Consider the following 7,479-nt stretch of genomic DNA (forward strand, 5'->3'; position numbering starts at 1 on the left):
TTGACCTTTTGACCGGCAAGGCAAAGCTCTCTATTTGTAGAGCTGCCAGGTTAGGCACTGTCTTGACTTGTTCTTGACCTGAGTATCGTTTGTTCTCTCAGGATGCTTTTTCCTGCTCCCTGACTTAAGTAGGATCACTGGGAGAAGAAAAAAGTATGACCATGAAGATACAGCAGTTTCTATAAATTATTCTGTCAGGATTCTTTCCAGGATGGGTTGTGGCCAACAGTGCTTTAAAAAAATTCAGAAAAACAAAAATATAAGTAGATGTTAAGAGTTCAGATCTACTAGTAGGTAAACTGAATGAGTCATGTGTCTGAGGAGTCAATATTTTCACTGGAGGGGACCTTGGAGCCAAATATATACATTTATCTAAGGTCATGTAGATAATTTAATTGTAACAATGAGATTAGAATTTAGACTTTCAAATCACAGGCCAGTGCTCTTTTAGCCATGTTTTGATAGAAAGATGAACTTGCTAATTTTTGTAATTACCAATAATTAGTCATTGAAGGTAGTTTCTTAAAACATTTTTAGTTAGAGATATTTTTCTTTTGGACTTAGACAATAATGCTGCTTACACAGAATGGATTATGGGAAGAGCACTTAGGTATTTGAACTCAAAAGACTTAGGTTCTTTTTTAGTTGGGCTCAGAGCTACCTGTTTGACCTTAACGTTTCTGGGACACTTCAATGTTCTTCAAGATGGTAGACTTTAAATAGTCTATATTGAAGGATCCTGAAAATTTTATCTTGTAATTTTGGCCTAACTTTCTGACATTATTACAAAATACTGCATGTCCCTGATTCTATGGTACCATAATTATAAAATGCACCATTTAGTTAATGAGAGCAATTTGAAGAAAAAGGAGATTCTAGATGAAATCTAGTATCTGCTGTCATATGTGTCTTAATTTCAGAAAATGTTTAAGTGTGAAAAGTATTTTGAGACCAGGACATAAAATTTTTAAATATCTTTTGTAATTCCACGTATTTATCCTGTGTTTCTGTAAACTAAGATTCTGAATAACTTATTGTATCAATAAACGGCCTCCTTAAAAAAGTTGAATGATGTGCAATTCAGTAAAAAATTATCTGTTGGGATTTAGATTTATAATCTTTAATATATTTATGTTTATGCTAATGCTTTGTTAGAAGAAATAATCAAGTCTGTTTCACCTCTTCTAATGCAACTTATTCTGTAACTATTTAGTCTTATGACTCTTCACTTTCACCCTCATCAATAAGAGATGAGGTTGTTTTGTTGATTTATAGTTTGTATTAATTGAGTAAATGAATGTAGAACTGTTCACAGGCATTGAGATTGTTTTTTTGTTTTTGAATTTAATAGCCATGCTTTATTTAGTTTCCAAATGAATTGGAATAATAAAGATAGTAATATTCATGATGAAGTGGCTCATCATATGTAGGGTATTGAATGTAATCTATATATATAAAACCCTAATATGCAAATAGACTGAATGGCAGGACAACCAAACAACTGGTCGCTATGACATGTGCTGACCACCAGGGGGCGCACACGGAACATGGCGGGTGTCGGCCACAGTGGGATGGTGGAGCAGGTGAATGGGGGAGCCAGACCACGGTGGGGTCTGGTTGCTGTCATCAGGGTGAACCTCTGGTGGTTACTGAAAATTCTTTGCTCCCACACACCAAGGTCCCGCTGGGTGCTCGCACCTGCTGCTGGCGCCGGCCCTGCTCGCATCCGCTGCTGGCGCCAGAACCGCCGCTTGCATCCATTGCGAGCACCCTGAGGGCTTATCCACCTCCCCCTGCTTCTGAGTGGCGATCGGGGCAGCAGCCACTGCTCACACCCGCTGATAGTGCTGGCCCCAATCGCTTCGCACCATCAGTGGGTGTGAGTGGTGCTGGTGCTGTCAGCGCATGGGAGTGGCAAAGGGAGCAGGGCTGCTGGCAGACGGGACCAGGGGCTGCAGTGGGAGAGGCTGGGCGGGGGCGTGGAGGATGGGCCAAGACCCGCCCCTGTGCCCACTGCAGCCTCATGGCTCACAGTTCCTTGCAAGGTGCACGAATTCGTGCACTGGACCCCTGGTATTTTTATAAACTTTATGGATTAACAGGCTAGAATATATTTACCGCTATTATGTCATTAGGTGTCAGGACCTAAAATAAAGGAAACAATCAAATAATCAAGGAGGTGTAATTCAGCATTTTATCTATCTTTTTTATGTTACACATTTTATATTAGCTTGATTAAATGAAAACATGCTTTTTAGAATTCTTAGCATTACTAAAATTATGTCATTGAAATTCATATTTGCTAATATTTTAAGTAAATCCCTACAGCCAACTCCCCCATTTTCTTTGGTGAGCTCCAGATGTAGTAGGGACTTTTAGGGAAGATCATTAAACTTATGCTTACTGGGTTGGGAAAAGGCTATATTTTGGGATTACTTCTTCATGAGAGAGAACTTTAATGTCATTTCCTATAATTTTAGGAAAGATTATTGTTATATACACAACTTACTTTTTGGTTTGTGACTGAGTCAATCTTGTCATTTGTAATTATTCCTCATTCAATACAATCCCTTCAGAAATAAAATTTAAATCAGCGGTTCTCAACCTGTGGGTCATGACCCCTTTGGGGGTCGAATGACCCTTTCTCAGGGGTCGCCTAAGACCATCGGAAAACACATATATAACTACATATTGTTTTTGTGATTAATCACTATGCTTTAATTATGTTCAATTTGTGACAATGAAATTAGGGGTCACCACAACATGAGGAACTGTATTAAAGGGTCGCAGCATTAGGAAGGTTGAGAACCACTGCTCTACATAATCAAGAAAATTTCAGGTCTTAAGTAGTTCAGTTTTCAAGAGTATGCGAGATTTGTACATTAAAGGACTCAAGTCAGACAAAGTATCAATAACTAATGATCCCTGTAAGAGAGTAATAACCATTAATTCTTATATCAAATTCTCCTCAGATTAAATTGAAATAATTTTCAAGTTTTGTTTTGTATTCATTTAAATACTTTTTAAAAGGGAACTTTAAGTATAATTACCTGATTTGGATTATATGGAAAAGGAAGAGGAATTGGAATCTACCAAAAAAAAAAAAAAAAGAAAAAAAAAGAAAAGAAAAAAGTGAGTTGCGAATAAAATAAAATGTGAACATTTTGCTTTGGCTTTTTTCTCACTTATGCATTCATTTTCTCATCAATCCAGTCATCCATCCATCCAGTAATTATGGAGCAATTATGTGCCCTCAGAGAGCCCACCTTCTAATTCGTGGAGGTTAGATTCCAAAGCTTCATAATTTTTTTCTTTCAAGAGGTATGCTTATTTTGCTTAATTAGTCAAACCTAAAGCACAGGAATCTGTTCTACATGTTGATAATTCTTGCAAATCTATCAGTTTCTCTACAGTTCATTCTTTGCCTGATATTTTTTTTCCTGTTCAGCCATTTCATATAGGAAGAGGACATAAGTAAATCTTCTCTCTTCAGATCATGGCAATTTTAATTACCCCATAAGCACAGCCACTAAGATCTATTATTAGGAGAAAACGTGGCGAAGGGGAAACTTTGCCTGATAGTTAATGCTACTCTGCCACCTAGTGGAAGGAAGAGTTTCCATTTCAAATACCAGTGATTTTTTCCATGTAGATTTACACTTAATTTTATTATAGAGATGATATAGACATCATCTCTATAATTTTATATAGAAATTCTTATATTTTAATTATAAACCAAGACTTTAGAATTTTGTATTAATTCAAAACAAATCTTACTGAATGTCAGCCCAGAAAGGGGAACAATGCACCTAGATTTGACTAGAATAAAAATAATTAGCAACTAATTAAAATGTAAGTACTTAGAAATTTAGTGGCTAAGATTCAGTTAGGACATGTGAAAATGTTTAAAAAGAATGTTCCAGTGAGGACTGTAACTTTGGTGACAAATTTCCAAAAGCCTACTTGAAGTTGAGAAGTAAACCATTTGAAATTAAATACCAGCAAAGGGAAGGTGTTTGTTATATTTAGATATAAAAACAAAATTACACAGAATCGTATTTATGTTTTAAACATATTTTTAGGTGATAAGACGTTAAGCAAGATGCTATTTTAAAATTTGTGTGAACTTTCCAAAACATCATTGCTTAAATACTGTCCAAATTTAACGTTTCCAACCTGTGTTGCAGCCCCATTGTACTGGTCATTCTTCCCCCAAATTGCAAGGTCCTTCTTAGGTCTGTCCCAAGCACTGCGGTTCCCTCTGCCTCACCCACTTCTCATCCTGCCTCAGATGCCATCTCCCTGTGAATGAAGTCTTTGATCCACAGCCGAAGTCCGCTTGGCATTTGCAGACGCACTTATCAAATCACAGTGTTTTTTTTCATTTATGAATTTCTCTTCCTCATCAGACTGTGAACTTATACTCTTTTGTATTTCCAGCCCTCACTATAGACCCCATTAGGTAATAGACACTCAGTAAATATTAACCGAATGAATGCTGTTGGCATCAATAAAAGTATTACATACAGAATAAAGGCAGTTCTATTATGTATTTAGCATTGTTCTGACCTTTATTAAAAAGTGTTATAAGAATTCAGATATTAAAAAGATGAGAGAGGGTCCAATAAGAAGAGAAAACCAATTATATTGTTTGACTTGTGAGAAAAACTTAGGAAGAGCTGGAAGAAAAACTTTGTAGAGAAAAGAAAGCAACAAGGTGATTAAAAAAAAGAAAAAAAGAATGGGTCTTATAGAAAGAGGTTAGTATTCTCTCCATGGAGAGTAACTAACCTCATCATAGTTTAAGTAACTCAGTATAAATACTTTCTTGATGGCAAGTGGAGGAGACACTGAAAATTTAGGGGGAAGTTTGCTAGTCCCTTGTCACACTCCACCACAAGCTATGTGGGGAGGGGAGTGTGAGTAGCTGATGCCTGGCAACCTTGTAAAGCTTCACATTTCTCTATTAAAATTTGGAAATTTTTATCATCATCATCCAACTAATAAGTATTCTTCACAATTTGAGATTTCCCAAATTCATACTTACTGGGGGAAGTCGTGGAGGTGGGAAAAATGGGAACTGAGGAAAAAATGGTAGTCCTTGGGGTGGGTAAAAGCTAAATCTCTGTAAGAAGAAACACGATGTCAGTGATTGCACACAATTGCAAACTTATTTTATTTTTTTAAACTTTTTTTAATTGCTTAAAATATTACAACAAGTAGTACATTTGTCTCCTTTTTTTCCCCCTTGACCTTCCCCCGGCCTCCCCTACCCCCCAGTGTCTTGTGTCCATTGGTTATGCTTATATGCATGCATACAAGTCCTTTGGTTGATCTCCTACCCCCACCTCCCCCAATTGCAAACTTTTAAAATGATGAACATGCCCTTTGAAAATACAACTAGAAGTTTACCTGACCACTGGAACTGCCTCCAGATTGTTCGAGCTTGTAAAACAATAACAGCAATGAGGTGAAGCAACATATGTGGCAAAACATTACTCATTACAAAGAGATTTTATTCTAACTGAGGGTAGGTAACAAGCTGCTACTGAGCATGATACTCATCAGTAATGTGGCTTCACCTCTGAAATAAAACACGGCTGAGTATCTAATAAGGAAAAGTTGAATTAATTCTGCCCAGTGATCAGAATGGAAATAAGTTTCTTCAGATTAATTAATACTACATGCCTGTTTTTCTTTGAATCAACAATGTTCTCAGCATCTGGAAGTTAAAAGTGAAGGGAGATGGAAGTATAAGTTTAGATTTGGTATCCCCAAACACAAATTTTGAAAGCTCCCTCACTTCTTCGAAAACCCCTCTGTTAAAAAAAATGTGCAGGGAAGAGGGTTTCTTGCCTACTTGGTGTCCTACGTATTCAGACTATAATAGACACAGGTTAGACTCATAGATCTCACTTGTATAGATGTAGAAAGCACGGCTATAGTCAACCTGAGGCAGTTTGGGGTAAGGGTATCCTACACAATAAAAGCGTGGTATGCAAATTGTCCCCTGGACAGGGAGGTCGTCAGGAGTTTGACCAGGGGGTGGGGCCAGCCGGGGGAAGGGAGGGAGGCCCCAGCTGGCAGCTGACAGCCACTAGGGACACTACCAGTGCATGAGTTTTGTGCTCTTGTTATAAATGAAACTCAATTCAAACTGTGTAATTAGGACCTAGGTCACGCCCTAGCCAGTTTGGCTCAGTGGATAGAGTGTGTCAGCCTGTGGACCAAAGAGTCCTGCATTCGATTCTGGTCAAGGCCATGTACTTCGGTTGCAGGCTCCTCCCTGGCCCAGGCCCTGGTCAGGGCTTGTGCAGGAGGCAACCAATCTATGTATGTCTCTCACATCGATATTTCTCTCTGTCTTTTTCTCTCTCTTCCACTCTCCCTAAAAATCAATGGAAAGATATCCTGGAGTGAGGATTAAAAAAAAAAAAGAGAGACCTAGGTCACTGCAGAATATTTGTTCTCTTTTGCTAAGTTTATTTAAGAGTTTCCTGTGCTCCAATTAGGACTCTTCAGTGCTCCTGCATTTTTATCATTCTCTGCAGGTCCTGAGGTAGCTCTTATAACTCACTTTACAGACTGGGAAGCCACGGGTTTCTTCCTCGCTCAAGGTCACGCACTTAGCAAATGGCACCATGCAGCTGGGATTTGTATTGGGAAGACCCTTGGGCTGAAGGAAACACGGGACGTGTCTGGGTCTACAACATTTCGGGACTCCACGATCCTCTTTTGTGAAATGAGAACATATAGGAAATGCTTTCTAGCCCAGAAATACTGTCTCTAGAATGGAAGTGGAGTGGGCAACTGGCGGGGAGTACTCACAGGGATGGGCAGAGCAGTGGCAGTGCTCAAAAGGCCAGCCAGGATGAGAAATTCCATTCTGAGGGAGGAGTCTGGAATGAAAGCGTTAGGACAGTGGTCGGCCAACCGCGGCTTGCGAGCCACATGCGGCTCTTTGGCCCCTTGAGTGTGGCTCTTCCACAAAATACCACGTGTGGGCGCACGTACAGTGCGATTGAAACTTCATGGCCCATGCGCAGAAGTCGGTTTTTGGCGTGGGAGAGTCTATTTTGAAGAAGTGGCATTAGAAGTGGGGGTACGTTCGCTGAGGTCGACCCCTCAGATTGAGGATGTTTTTAGCAAAGGCCAGCTTAGGAGTACCCTAATTAAGTTAATAACAATGTACCTACCTATATAGTTTAAGTTTAAAAAATTTGGCTCTCAGAAGAAATTTCAATCGTTGTCCTTTTGATATTTCGCTCTGTTGACTAATGAGTTTGCCAACCACTGGGTTAGGAGATCATTATCAGGTTTTTTTTTTTTGCCTACCTCCTATTCCCATTGTAAGAGACTGTTTAGGGAGAGGAGTTGAAATCGTGGTCAGGCTAACTTCTGCCTCTAGATTCAGGCTCTGTAAGCCTAGACTGTGCTTTAAAATGCATTGAATGCCTTTAGATGAGACACACATTCTCT

The 7,479-nt window shown here is 39.0% G+C and overlaps 1 non-coding gene across 1 annotated transcript; it reads right to left on the bottom strand.

Annotated features, from left to right (window-relative positions):
* Positions 1–3,434: 3,434 nt before the first annotated feature.
* Positions 3,435–3,569, bottom strand: LOC111825069. The gene has a single exon (XR_002828181.1). It is a non-coding gene; the product is annotated as a small nucleolar RNA SNORA29 (small nucleolar RNA).
* Positions 3,570–7,479: the final 3,910 nt, after the last annotated feature.

The sequence above is a fragment of the Myotis lucifugus genome, unplaced genomic scaffold (assembly GCF_000147115.1).
Source record: "Myotis lucifugus unplaced genomic scaffold, Myoluc2.0 scaffold_12, whole genome shotgun sequence".
Taxonomy (NCBI): domain Eukaryota; kingdom Metazoa; phylum Chordata; class Mammalia; order Chiroptera; family Vespertilionidae; genus Myotis; species Myotis lucifugus.